The 15,799-nt window shown below is 28.8% G+C and overlaps 1 long non-coding RNA gene and 1 pseudogene across 1 annotated transcript; one reads left to right on the top strand and one right to left on the bottom strand.

The window, feature by feature from the left end:
* Nucleotides 1-1,018: 1,018 nt before the first annotated feature.
* Nucleotides 1,019-5,140, top strand: LOC105797635 (triacylglycerol lipase OBL1-like; annotated as a pseudogene).
* Nucleotides 5,141-6,009: 869 nt separating this feature from the next.
* On the bottom strand, nucleotides 6,010-6,736 carry LOC105799002 (uncharacterized). The gene is made up of 2 exons (XR_001135433.2): nucleotides 6,595-6,736; nucleotides 6,010-6,284 (listed from the first exon to the last, which is right to left on the bottom strand). It is a non-coding gene; the product is annotated as an uncharacterized LOC105799002 (long non-coding RNA).
* Between the last annotated feature and the right edge of the window lie 9,063 nt (nucleotides 6,737-15,799).

The following is a 15,799-nucleotide window of genomic DNA, read 5'->3' on the forward strand; positions in this document are numbered from 1 at the left end:
GTGATCCATTTCAAGCAAGCTCGTAAAGTGTATATATATGTTTTTGAAATTTATATCATACAAATTATTAATATATAAATACTTTTTAAAATATAAAATGCCTTAAAATACAATTATAATATAATAAAATATGTAAATGCAATATGAATATATTAATTATTAAATTTACTTGTAAATTGTATTGTATGAAAAACAAAATATGTTAGTCAAATATTTTAGGTAAACCTCAAAATTATATCTTGTTAAAGTCTAAGGTCCACTTTTATGATTTAAAAATTATTTTATATACATATTTATACATTTTATAATTAAAATTTAGATAAATATAATTTTTTAATAAATAAAATTCAAATCAATTCAAAATAAAAATATTTCTATTCAAATTCAGTCGAATTCAATTTGATTGACAACTCGAAATTTTAGATAATCTAATGGATGAGAAAAAAAAAGAGGTTGTTAAAAAGGCATTGTGGTGAAGCTGACGGTTATGTTTTGTTTGGATAATGTAAAAAAGTTCACATCGGCTCAAAATTCAAAACTCGAAAATTTGTTTAACTTCGAATTAAGTTTAATTTTTACATCTCGAAATTAATTTAAATATTCAAATTGCTTGAAATCAATTAAATACGCTCAAATTTTAAATTTAATTATTTGTGCTTGAGTTTAATTAAAGTATGTTGAATATCTATAATTTTTATAAAATCTAAATTAGTATATACATATATATCCACGTTACAATCAAGTCCGAATTAAAATTAAAATAAATTTAATCAAATTCACGAACCACTCAAATCAAGCTTTAAAATACTAAAAATCTGATTTATTCAAACTCGACTCACCACTTGAATTTTTATTTTATTTTTTTGAATACCTTACAAGTTTTAACTTCAATTTTAATTATTTCATAAAGAAACTGAATAATGTTAAAACTTTACCCCATTCTCCTTACATTATTATAAAAACACATCAACTAATGTTCAAAAAAAAACCATACATCCTTAGTCCTATCTAAACAAAACACATTAATGGCTGGTAACGGTGATATTGACGGCGGTTGTTTCCGGTACCTGATTGTGAGACCAAAAAAAGGTGGGATTTGGGATTGGATGAAGTATTTACTTTGGGGTGACTTAGAGAGTGGGTTGAGGTTCTTGGAAAGCTCGGACCGGGGTTCGGTGGCGATGGGCGGTGGTGCCGGTGGCGGAGAAGAGGCGGATGACCGGTGGATCATAATTGTGACAATCGTTGTACGGAAACTGCTTGGTTTGTGTAGTAAGCCAATGGAGTTGACTTCATTCTCAATCTTAGTTCTCAAAATGGATCTCTCTTAGGTTTATTATCAAACCTTCTCAATGGTAAGTTCTCTCTCTCTCTAAATTTGTTTGGCTTGGTTTTCGTGCTGGATTTCATGCTCGATTATTTATGCGCAAGCTCGAGTTTGAGTTCGAGATTTTTAATACTAAGTAAAAATAAAATGATTGATTAATTTCGCAAGTTATTCGAATCTAGCATAAAAATACTTGAAATAGGGTTGACTTGATATCTCGAGCTCAACTTCACAATTCTACCTTTTTTTCTAATTCGAGATTAAGTAATTTGCAAGTACATGTGTCTTGTTTACCGTCCCTAAATAAAATTGTCGTTTAATCTACTTGGTTTGTGCAATAACCCTTAATAAATCAAAAGGTTTTGTGTTAAAAAGTCTTGAATTGAATTATTAATTTTTTGATGGGGCAAAAAAGAAACTTTTTTTGTTTAATTAAAAGGCTCAAAGGACTTAAATTGATTTATTTTTTTTGAAAGGGTTAGAATTGAAAACCTTTCATTTATAAGAGGCAAGGCTCTGGCTACCCATGACCGAAAAAAATTATAATTAAAATCTTATAATTTGACATCTTTTCTTTAGGACTATAATCGAGTCAAGCCAAGTTCAATAGTGAAAAATTCAAACTCAAGTTTAAGTTCAATTTAAATTCACTGCTCAAAATTCGGCTTGAACTCAACCGAATATTATTATAGAAGCCCCCTCAATTTTTTTTTTGAAAAAAAAATCATTTTTCTTGAAATTTGTTGAAATATTTAATTTAACTCCTCAAATTTTTTAAAATTTATCATGCTTTTAATTTTTTTAAATTTTTAATTAAGTTCTTTTAATATTTTTAAAATTCTCATTAATCTTATAAAATTTTTAAAAATAACTTCCAAATTTCTTGAAAAATTCTCATTAAACTTCTAAAATTTTTAAAATTTTAATTTGCCCTCTCCTCCCAAAAAGGAATAAAATAAAATCTCAATATCAATCATTGTCTAGCAATGAACTCTAACTATTTAAGCTTGAGCAAAGTTTTGAACAACGGATTTAGACTCATCTACAAAATCTTAACATTATATTCAAGTCGAATTTAGCTCAAACAATAAGAAACTTAAACTTAAATTCAAGTTGAAATACTAAACTTTCGATCTTAACTCGAATTTAAATTCGTTTTTGTAGGAGAAGTAATAATACCAAAGAGAGGCACAAAGACATTCATTAGTACAATTGGACAATTAGATGAACGAGTTGAGCTTTATAAAGTCACTGAACGAATTGTAAACTTGGAATTGGATGATAGAGCAATAATGATGGCATCAAAGCTAGCTTATGAAAATGCTCAAGTTGTTAAAAACGTCGTCGTCCATCATTGGAAGGCAAGCTTTTTTTTTACTAATTTTTTTTCTTCCAATTTTATCTCGATTTTGTTGTTCTATTTTTTTTAGTACGAAACGTATGTTTATTCGAATATGAATATAAAAATATGATATTTGAATAACTCTTTAAATGTATCTGACGGTAATGGGATGCGATGATTTTTTTTAGAACTCGAACTAGCTAAACTCAAATATTTGCGTAAACCTGATTTTATGTAATATTCGAAAAACTTGAACCTAGGGTTGAAAAAAAAAAACGAAAATTTTAACCCAATTTTAGAAGATAAGTTCAAAAAATTACTCAAGCCAAACCAAAATTTTAATTTATTTTAATTTTTTATGATGTAAAAAATAAATATTTTTATCTTTAAAATAGTACACATTATTTAATCATGGACTCAATTATAAATCGTAACAATTTGAGTGCAACTAATGACTTTTGCAATTGATACTTTTGATGTTTACAGATGCATTTTGTGGACTTCTACAACGGCTGGGATGGTAAGATCAGCCAATTTCTATACATAACTTTTTGAGATCGGATTATTCGTTAGGTTTAATACATATGATTCGGCTCGAATTATTATTTAATTTTTATTAAAATTGATAAAAATAAATTTTTAAGCATAATGATCTAGGCTTGCAACTCGATTTGAATCGTGCTTGAGAAGAAAAATAATTTTCAAACTGCAACTTGATCTGTAAACACTTTTAGTTCCTACATCGTTTATCTATGGTTATTCCTTTTTATTTTAGATTACCAAAAGGAGAATTCAACTCAAGTTTTTATGATACGTGACAAGCCTAAGGATGCAACCCTAATATTGATAAGCTTTCGGGGCACTGAACCGTTTAATGCTAACGATTGGAACACTGACATCGATTACTTCATATGGGATTTCTCGAGGCATTAGGTTTAGGAAACAGAGAATATATTAGAACCTTTCGTTATCATCTTCAAACAGAGATCGTAAAAGAGTCTGATGGCATTGATAAAATCGACATCCGATCACTAGACATGACTGCTTACCATATGGTGAGAGAAAAGCTCAGGAGCTTGCTAGAAGAGCACAAGAATGCAAAATTTATAGTTACCGGGCATAGTTTAGGAGGCGCTTTAGCAATTTTGTTTCCAATAGTGCTTGTGATACATGAAGAGAAGAAATTAATGGAAAAATTGCTTGCAGTTTATACGTTCGGACAGCCGAGGGTTGGGAATCGACAACTCGGGAAGTTCATGGAAGCTCATTTGGATCATCCAGTCCCAAAGTATTTCAGAGTGGTTTATTGCAATGATCTTGTTCCTAGGTTGCCCTATGATGATAAAACCTTCTTGTATAAGCATTTTGGGGTGTGCCTCTACTACAACAGCTGTTACATTGAACAGGTATTCACTTTTACATTGTTTCGATTTTTTATTTTTCTTAAAATATTTGGGTTCAATGATATATCTTGATATGGGAATAAAGATATGATCCTTTGAAAACCGTGCTAGATAAATACACATGCTAGATAAATACCCATGTTCAAGACTCACTTATGTCTAATTACGGTTTTTGTTCCTCTACTATGTTATAATTTGGAATTTAATCTCTTTATTTTATTTTGACATAATATGACCCTTTTACTTTTTATAATGTTATTAGTAGATCCATCAGTTAGGGTTTTTTCCTATTATTTGAGTTACATGGAAATCCAATTAATCATTTGTCCAATAATAAATTTACATGTTAGTTAAACGCTTAAATCTATTAAAATAGATTCTCGCCACTTTAACCACTAATAATGTTATTAATTTGAACTTACTAGCAATAGTATAATGAATAGAGGGATGAAATCATGTCAAATTAAAGTTGGGGATTACCTGTAGAATTTCAATGAAAAAAAAAAAGGACTATTACACTTTTATATGATAAATGTTGGCTTATGTCATGATTTGACCTCTAAATTATATGTGTTTTTTTGTCACACTTTATTTTATAAAATATCATTTTTGTTCTAATTTATCCTAAAAATAAAATTGTCAATAAGAACGTGGCAAGTGGCACGTGATACATCTTTATTGGATGCGATGATTTTTAAAGCAAAATATAACGTAAATAATAATTTAAGTACTAAAGTGAGATAAAAAATATTTAGACACCAAAAAAAAAGGAGTATAATTGAAGAGACAAATCGGGAGTTAAGTCCTAAATGTTGTTTGTTTATTTATCGTCATTATTGAGTCGGTTTCTTGGTGTTGAAAGAGGATGGAGGAGGAGCCAAATAAAAATTTCTTTGACATAGAACAACTGATCCCTGAACATGCCAATGCGGTTTGGCAATGGGTTGCACTCATGGACAAGACTACAAGGAAGGATGGTTCTCAATACTGGTTAGGGTTTTAGGGTTAGCAATGCCTGGTGTGTCAGCTCATTACATCAACTCTGTGAGACTAGGAAAGTCAATGTGACATCGGATTTCGATATAAGTATTGAATATGGGTATATATCCATTCCAAAAATTTTATGTATTCCAATAATCTTAAAAATAATTTCTTCTTCTCTACATGTGTCAGATATACGATAAATAAAAAATAAAAAGTATCATTTTCATTGAAGAGTTAATCGGTACCTGAACTTTAAAATATTCTAATTATACCATCAAACTATTAATGTTATGTCAATACGGTCCTTTCGTTATTAAAATTGTTAATCATTAAATGATATGTCAAATTTTATATATCTAAATTTAAAATGAAAATTTTAAAAAGACAGAATGTCGTGACATAACTTTTAAAAGTAAAAACTAAAAATAAGAAAAAGATGGAATGATAAAACTTCAGTAAAACTTGAAAACCTTGAATCTAAGATTTTTGAAACATCGATTTTATAGTATTCATTTAAATTTTTTATTTTAAATTATTTCACATAAAATTTGATGTGACATTTAATAGTTAAATTAACAATTTTAATAATAAAAGAACATAATTAATATAAAATGGTGTAAATGTTACCAATTTAAAATTTGAATCATAGTTTAAAAATGTTTGGCGTAATTAACTCCTCATTGAATTTACCAATTTGTATCATTGTTCTTCAACATTAAACTTCTTGTTGAAATGATCTTGATGCTTAGTTTACATCTATTTTAAAAGTTGAATGTTTAATATTATATTAGAATGTCAACGAAGGATTGGAAATTTTGATATCTCAAGTTCGAGTCATATTTTATACAAATTATATGTGAGTTTTCGGTTTAATTTGATTTTATGTTGGGTTACACCATGTATAAACTATTTAAAATGATTGATTTTGATTATTGTTATTAATAGGAACAAAGTCAAGAAATTTTGTTTGGGAGTTGAGATATATTCTAAAATATAAACTGTAATAAGGCCCAATTAGCCCAGACCATTACAAAACAAAAATAAACTAAACCTTGGCCCAAACCCAATAAACTAAACCTAAGCCCAATACAGACCCTAGCCCAAAAACGTTAAAATTTCAGAAAACCCTAGGCAGTAGCAGCAAGTAGCCACCGCAGTCTCCAGTCGCCGCAAGTTTCGGCCTCCACGCGTGGCGTTTCTCCGCAAACACCGCTCCTCAAGCACGTACCTGCAACAAGCGAAAGAGAAGAGCAAAAAAATCGGGCCAACAAACAACCGAATAGATTTGTTTGGATTTATTTTCTTTCCCATTTTCGGCTATAAAAGAGCCGATTAAAATCTGTAAAAGGAGGAGGGGTTTTTGGAGTTTAAAAGATACGAAATAGAGGGAAAGAGCAGAGATCGAACTTGTTTTTTTTAAAGGTTTTTTTCGTTTTACTTTGCAGTGTCTATTGTTTTTATTTCCATATTTTTTCTTTTATTTTCATTTTGTTTTATTTAAAATAACAAAGAAAAGAAAGAAGAGGGGAAGATCTTACCTCTTTCGCCGGAGCCGACGAGCCGTTGCCACCGCCGACGATTGGGCCGTGGCGCGTGGGAAATGGCGGCGCAATGACGCTAGGAGTCCAAACCTAGCAGAGCAAAACAGGGGGGGAGGGCTTTGTTTTTTTTTCTCTCTTCGGTTGTAATTAATTTTGAAAGAAAAAATTTGTTTTAAATAACAAAAGTGAAACGGCGCCGTTTTGATGGCCAGACCCGCGCGGTGACCCGACCCGAAGGGGAGGATCCGCGCGTTCTGGCTTTAAGTGGGAAATTTGCGCTTTCAGTCCCTTCTTTTTGCGATACGTTTCAATCAAGCCCAATTGTTGTTTTTTAAATTTAGCCACGCACTTTATTTTTTGTTTCAAATTGGCCCTTTGTTGCGCAGCGCTTTGGAGGGTGGGATTAATTTCCCTTTAGGTCCCCATGGTCATTCGCGCGTTCATGTTGGTCCCTTTTTGTTTATTCTCGAATTTACCCCATTCTTTTGTCTTTAAGTTCAATTTAGTCTATTTTTTTGAACTATTCAACTTTTTTTTGTAATTATTATATTATACCATCATTATTTATTATTATTATTAATACTATACTTATTATTTTTCATGAACATACGCATTTTATATAATATATATTCTAATTTCAAAAAACGTTTTACTTTTGTAAATGTTATTTTAATTTCAAAAACGTTTTCCGCTTTTTGTAAATGTATAATTCTATATTTTATTATAAATATTTTTTCCTCTATTTTACAAATGTATATATATATGAATCTACATACGCATGCACCTTACATATCTATATATATATTTTATTCTACTTACATAATTTTATATACATTTATATTTTATATAGATATACATTTTTGTAATATATATATTTCTCATATGTTATAATTCAAAACATACATTTATACATTTTCTATAATATACATACACTTTTCATTTTTAATTATTATAAATATTTTTTTGTTATTTCATGTATCCCATTATTTTATATACATATTGTACATATATATATGTATTTGAATATATACGTATGCTAATTTTCGTGATTTACCTATGTATATATACTTATATATTTTATTTTTCTATTTTGTAAATATATACACATCTACATGTTCTTTATTCTATTTTTACAATTTTCATTACATGTATACATGCATATTTTTAGAAATTATTATAAGTTTGTTGTATATATTTCTTCACTTGCCTTTTATATGTACACTTATATTTATGTGTTAAGTATGCTACCACTCATATTTTCGAATTTGCTTGTATATTGTACTTGTATATATATTGTAAATACATATTCATCTATGTTTTACATTAAAGTTTTGTTTCACATTGTACATTAACCTTAACATACCCTTTTGAAAATATATTTTGGTTTTAACCATTCATCAAGGTTATTTTCTTGATTTAAAGGTTTTTTTTTTTGAATAAAAGCATTATTTGAGGTTTGGGATTTTCGAGGGAAATTGAGCCCTAACGTATTGGGTTCTGATTTTCTTTGTCAATCTTAAATGACCGAGAATACTCTTTATTCAAAATGCATTAGTATAAAAATCATTTTTGGGAACTTAACTTGTTGTGCCCTAACGTATTGGGTGTAGCCAGTTACTTTCTCGAAATGAAGATTTTCGCATAAAATAAAAGTGATATTCAAAGTTCGGGGATTATGAGGAATCGTACCCTAACGTATTGGGACTCGATTTCTTTACATGACTTGAACAATTGGTTATCCTTTTGCAAATTTCATCATTCAAGCTTATTTTAAAATCTTTTTTAACTTTCGACACTAAGACATCAAATAATCAATTTGGTACCGATTTTGGGCGTTACGAGGGTGCTAACCCTTCCTCGTGCGTAATTGACTCCCGGACTCGTTTATTCAAAATTCGTAGGCCAAAATATTTTTTTTAAAGGTGGGCCGATCACACCTTAATAAAAGAATCGGTGGCGACTCCAGTTTTATTTTTAAAAGTCGACAACTAAATTTTTGTTTTCAAAAAAACGGTTTCGACATAAACCATAAAAAATATTAAATAATTCAAAATTTTAAGTTTTTCATAAATATATATATATATATATATATATATATATATGTGTGTATAAGCAAGGGCGTAGCTAGGGGGAGTGGCAGGGCCGTGGTCTCCATAAAATGGAAAATTTTACATTTAATCTGCTTAAAATTTTTAAAATTTTAAATTAGTAAAGGTAAAAATGCACTTTGGTCCGCTTTAAAAATGATAAAAATTTGATTTAATTCTTTAAAAATTATAAATACATAATCTATTAAAATAATAAAATTATATTTTTACTATCGTAAAAATTAGAGTTTTATTTTGACCTTTAAAAAAAATTTTAACTTTGCCTCTCTGTATAATATAAATGATGTGTAATGTAAATCCAAACATGTATTTTAATAGTTAAATTATTTGGTTTGACTTTCATATAAATTTGATTAACCATCTTAACTAAGATGCAAAGGGTAGCAGCACATCGTGAGTGCATCCAGCATGCGCTGATGTAAGCATCATATTCGATAGTTTTTTATCAATGTTATGGGGGTTTATATTTTAGAATATTTTATATAATTTTAAAATATATATGGGATGAGATTTCAACTTTTAATTAATTAGTTATTAGACTTATATTAAAAAAGCATACTTTTTTAATAAAATATAATAAATAATAAATTTTTTGAGTTTTTATTATAAATTTAATAAATTTTTTATAATTATTGAATTTTTTCTAGTTTTAAAGTCGGTCAAAATGATTTTGAACAACCATTTATCTAAATTCATCCTATATGCACATTTTAATTTTAAAAAATATTTTTTTGTTCCATCTACTACATCAACGAGGTTAACAGTCAAACCGATCAACTGATGGTTTTTATTAATGGGAGGTCAATTGATTTTTTTGAGTCACTAAGACTCAATTGGGTGCACTACTTACAGCATGTTTGGTTCGCTATAATGGTATGCGGTTACCCATCTATTCGGCGCGCCCCACCTAATCCCATGTTGGTTTCGCTGTAATGCCTATTACATTACTGACCTATCCCCAAAATCTCTGCTTTTGTATTCCCTTCCCAAAACGCCAATTAGCCCATTACGGACGTCTTCCCAAAACAGTCTTTGTTTTACCCTCCCTCCCTACCCGAAATCGACCTCCACCCTCTCCCTCCCAACATCAACAGAAGCTGCCAGCAAAGTCACGTCCACCGATTCTCCCACATTTCCCTTCCAGAGGTAATTTCCCTTTCCCTTCCATCGATTTCTGCTTCTTCTTTTTTTTTATCTGTGATTCATTTATTCTCGTTCGTTTGTTAAATTGATTTTTGTTCGCTTCTTCTTCTTCTCGTTCGTTTCCTTTTGCTCAAATCTGTGATATTGATTCTTTTCTTATGATTTCCATTGGGCTTTGATTTTACTGTTTGTATTGCATGTTTGATTTTCTTGTTTGATTTCCTTGTTAGACATGACTTCCTTCAAAATTTCATGTTTATGATCTATATATCTGCTGGAAGAAAATGATTCCATTTTCTGTGTTGTTAATGTCTTTGTTGTGTGAAATCATGTTAAAAGTTCGGTTCATTTCAATGAAATTGTAACAAATATACTAAGACTGCTGAGTTTTTATTGATAGCATTGATTTATTTGAACCATGATTTTTGTTTATGCAGGCAGCCACCGTATTCTGGGGACCAGAGTCCTTGGGTGGGATTTATTTTAGTTGAGGTGCGATTTATTATAATATTGTTGCTTTTAAGAGAACAAAATGTAAAAAAGAAAATCGGAATAGGAAAAGCACCATTTCTAATCTGAAAAGAAGAAATAAATTCCTGTAAATATGTTAACTTTTTTTTTTTTAGTAAATTTGGGTTTATACATGGTTATTTTTCCTGAAAATAACTGTAACAGCCTAATTTTCAGTAGTGTCAGAATAATGATTTGAGATCACTAAATTCGATGAAAAAGTTAGAAATATTTTTGAATCAGTGAATTTTGTGATTTAAAAGAAATTATTAGGTAAATTGGGTCAAAAACGAGGTATCGAGACCTCGATATCATAAACTGAGCCGTAAATATTTTTATAAATATTTACAGAGTGTCAATAGGATAATATTAAAGTTTCGTTAAGAAATTTTAACGCTTCGATAGTTAATTATGAAAAGGATTAAATTGCAATAGGGATAAAAGTTTAATTATAGATTAAAGAAAAGTTAAAAGGACCAAATAGGCAATTATGCCTTTTTCCAAAGTTGAGGCGGCATAAGTATAAAATCTGAGATTTTTATGTGTTAAAAAATATTATTATATTATAGTAATGATTATGTTTTTATATTATATTATTATTAATATATTATATTATATTATATATATATATATCAAAAGAAAGAATAGAAATGAGAAAGAAAGAAACAGAGAGCAAAACGAAACAGAGAAGGAGAAAGAAGAAAAGAAAGACTTCTAAATTTAATTGGTAAGTCAATTTAGTCCCTTTTTCTTATGGTTTTGATATTTTGGAATCCTAGAACAAAATACTACTTGATTTAAGTTGAAATTTTGGAAGTTAGTAAATTTTAGATGTTGTTCATGTTGAATTAATTGATGAATTAGAGGTTCAAATGATTGAATTTTAAGTTAGAAGTTAGTAGAAGGTTGATTTGTAAAATAAAACATAAGTTTTGAATTAATAGGACTAAATTGAGAGAATTTCGAAATTAGGGATTTATGATGAAAATGAAGAATTAAAATGAGTATATAGTGAGAATTAAGAGAGAATATGGAGTTAAATTAGGAAAATAAAATTAGTATTGATAAGGGATTAAATTAGAGTTTATGTAAAGTTTAGGTATAAATGGAAATATTTTAATGGAATTGTGTATTAATAATTTTAATTGTTTAATTACGTAGCTAATGTCGTGCAAGAGTCATTGTCCGAGAAATGAAAGGAGAAGGTGGACAAGGATTGACTCGAGAGAAATTTCGTTAGTATTACTATAATTCAAATTTAATTATTAATTGTTAAAATTTAAATTAATATACATAATAAGCAAATTGAGGTAAGAATTATGATTGAATTAAATGAAAAATACGTATTGGTATTGAAATTATAAATAGCAATTGTTGAATTTTGAATAATATGTTTAGTAAATAAAAATAAGGTGAATATTGATATTGAATTGTATGTGAATTGAATGGAAATTACTAGTGATATGATTTGAATTAAAAGAATTAATGCGATATTGAATTGTATGTTGATTGAAAAGTAGTTAGTGATTTGAATTTCATTAAATAAATAAATAAATAAATAAAATATAAAATATGAATTGAATAAAAGTGAATTAAAATATGAAAAGTGTGAACACATGAATCAAGTATGATTACATGTGAATGTCGGAATATCTATTGGTAGATTAGAAAGTGGAAAGTAAATTTGAATTGAAATGTGATTATTGAATAAAATTGAAATGGTTTGAATTGAATTATTGAATTGAACTGGAATATTGAAATTGGTGATTGATATGGATTTTATTAGAATTGAAATTGAGAATGTGGAGATTGATATGTGAAACCGACATCGAATCAATTATGGAATACTTAATATTGTTATGTGTCTGCATTGAACTGTGAAAATATCAAGCAATGAATTACCGCAATCTCGTGAAACCGATTGGAATAATGAATTTATAATTGATCTTGAACTAATATGGAAATTTTATCGAAAGTAAATTAAATACCCTATTAACTAGTCGGGCTAGTCGGATATAGTTGGCATGCCATAGGATATGGAAGAGTACGGGTTATTGCCGCTACATCGATCGAGCACTTATGTGCCGACTCATCATTATCATTATCGTATCGATTCGATACTTTGTGTGTCAAATATTATTATCATATCATTATGATTCAAGACTTTGTGTGTTGAATATCATATCTTATCGCTACTGCTATCTTGCATCGATCGGTACTATGTACCGTATTAGGCACTATGTGTCGATTGGTGTGATTGGTTGAATCCTGTATCCGTCAAAGTCCGAGTCAAGTTAATAGGGTAAATGAATAATTTTGATAATATAAATTTTATTGCATGATCTTGAATATGAATTGAAATAAGACATTAAATTGAGGTATTGAATGAAATGTATGAACCATGGGTTCAAGAAATAGATAATGATATAGTTCATGAAATAGTTTTGGTAGTATGAGATGATGTAAAAATATAAGCAAAGAGAAGCAAACTGAAATAGCCATTGTTGAGAAATGAGAAATGAAAAAATGAAAATAAAATGATTTGAAATAGTGAAATAATATGTGAATTTAATTGAATACAAGTTATTGGAATTTATTTATGGATTTAATGTATAAATTGAGTGTTAGAAGATTATAAGTGTAAATTGATTATAAATGAACGAATCGAACTGAAAAATAGTTGTTATTATTATTGTTGTTGAAACAAATTGATTTAATATATTAAATGTTTATTAAAAGATTAAAAGTATAAATTGAATATAAATAGAAATGATAATGAATGAGTTGATAAATCGATTGGATTTGTATGAACTGGAATGAGTTATTAGAATGAGATGTGGAAAAATCTAATAAATTTTTTATAGTGAAATAAGTTCGAATACACTTAAATATAATACTAAAATATTGCTTATTGTTATTAATGATCAAGTTGATTTAAAGTATGGGATAATTAATGAATAATTGTAGACATAAATTAAATGTATATAATTTATCCATTAATGTTATTAATTTGAATTATGGTAATACCACTGAGTATTCCCATACTCAATGATTGTTGTTTCATGCTTGAGTTAGTAGGAAGCAGATTGCTCGGTCCAAAGATCCGAGTAATCCCGACCTCGAGAAATTTTGGTGATGTACTTTTGTTTTGATAATGTGGCATGTACCTAAGTGATATATAGGTTAAGTATAAGAGTTTTGTGATTGTGGTTTTAGAATGATGTTTAAATTGGTTATAAGTATGAAATGGAACTAATATGACATATTTGATTAAAGTATGCTATGTCTGTTATTTATTTGTGAATTAGTTATAAGTTATCCAATATGTCCGGTAATACTCTATAACTCTGTTCCGGTGACGGTTTGGGGTTAGGGGGTGTTACAATAACATTCATCAAAATGGGTATGACATGCCTTTATGGGACTTACCGTCGTTTTGGCTAAGTAGCCATTGATACATTGCCGTAGTGAAAATGATACATAGGAGAAAACGAGAGCTTTTTGGGGCTTTAAGATAAGGACTATTGAATTATGCTATCAATAATTTGGAGAAGAAGAGATCCTGGAGAATAGCTGCTACTTGAAGTTTGGATTGAATTAGAAAAGGGTAGAATTAAGAATCTGTTGAAAATGTTCAGTCTAGAGCCTTAAAAATTTTAGACTATTCTTGCTATCTACTCTTTATATTGTATGATTTCAAGATTTAGGAATCCTCTAGTTTTTAACTGTAATCGTTGACCATATTTTTACTTATACGATTAGTTATTTGCATGAAGGTTTCACGCCATTTCTCATGTTTAGCTCCTTAAATATGTCATTGAAGCAGATCATTTCTCATATCTTTTCTCAAAGGAATGATAGGGCCTGGAATTGGAATTGCTTTGTCTCTTTCTGTTTCTCCTTTCCTTGTGATGCATTATAAGTTTTCTCATGCACTGCCTTTGGTTTTCTTCTGAATCATTTGCTTTTCGTTTAGCTGCATTCGCATGCATTATCTTCATAATGATTCTGAATATTGAAGTTGAAATACATGCCCTACCTTGAGAGTAGTGAATTTGTCAACAGTTAACTATTCATCAAGCGAGTGATAGGGATATTTGGGCGGTTGACATACATGCCCCACCGTATTCTTTATGCAATGAGGAATGTGACTTCATTGATCCTAATGATCTTGCTCAGTGACCTCGTCTATTACTGGCCTCAACTCAGCTTTTTCCATGGCGAGCACGAAGGGCATGTGATGTTTGGGTCAGCTTTCATGGTTTCAATTGCAAGGCTACACCAAAGGGCGTGTAACAAAATGGAGGGCAACAGGCAGCAGGGATCATGGTTTGTGAGTTTAGGGAAGCAAAGGTGGCGATAGAAGAAGTGAAAAGAATCAGTTGTTAAAAAGTGGCATCATGTCACTCAATTTCTTCTTTTTTTGTTTGGTATAGAAGAAAATGTTATATTTTCCAGGAAGAAAAGGAAAATGATGCTCCTTTGAGCTCTTTGTTGTCTAAATATTACAATCTGATCTTGTATTCAATATATACACTCATAAGGAAATGATGAAGTTGATGAGCTTTTTAAATAAAAACTTTGAATTTTGAAATTTTATACATTTAAATTCATATAAATTGGACTTTAATTTTCAAATTATACAAGTAAATGATTAAATTTCAAAAGTTTGCAGAGTACAAGGACTGAAAGCATATTTAACATTTTTTTGTCAGGCAAATCATAAAGAAAATTATGCTTCTTTTTTTTTGTTTGCCCTTTTTTTCTGAAACAAAATTTTATGAGTATTGTCCTTATTTCCATGGTTAACAAGATTAATTGTACATATGGTGGCTTGCATGGAACAACTTTTTCTTTGGATTCCAATTCATTTGTACTACAAAAACTTTGAAGATTTAAAGCTTTTTGGCCTTTGAAAATCTAGTCATGAAAAGTTTTGTTAAGCATTGTTATAAATAAGGTAAAATTCCATGAAAAGTCCCTACATTTTGTATCTTGTATAGATTCAGTCTCTTTAGTGTAATTTGATTGTTTATAGTCTCTTTGTTTATATTTAATAATACTTATGTTAAATTATATTTTATAGCATTATATATTATGATTTTAGTAAATTCATATCATAACATTTAATATTAAGAATTTTATTAAATTATATTTTATAGTATTATATATTATGATTTTAGTAAATTCATATAAGAATTTTATTAAATTATATTTAATAATAATAATGTTAAAATATGATTAAATTATTTATTATTTATATTAATAATCTTATTAAAATTTAATAACAATAACAATAATCATCAACCTAAAAAAAATTCTGCTAAGGGTATTCTAGTCATTTTAGCTTTTTTTCCTTATGCTATTACAACATCATTCCATTCAACCAAACACAAGAATACTATTACGCCTCTATTCCATTACATTCAACTAAACAATTG

The sequence above is a fragment of the Gossypium raimondii genome, chromosome 9, assembly GCF_025698545.1.
Source record: "Gossypium raimondii isolate GPD5lz chromosome 9, ASM2569854v1, whole genome shotgun sequence".
Taxonomy (NCBI): Eukaryota; Viridiplantae; Streptophyta; class Magnoliopsida; order Malvales; family Malvaceae; genus Gossypium; species Gossypium raimondii.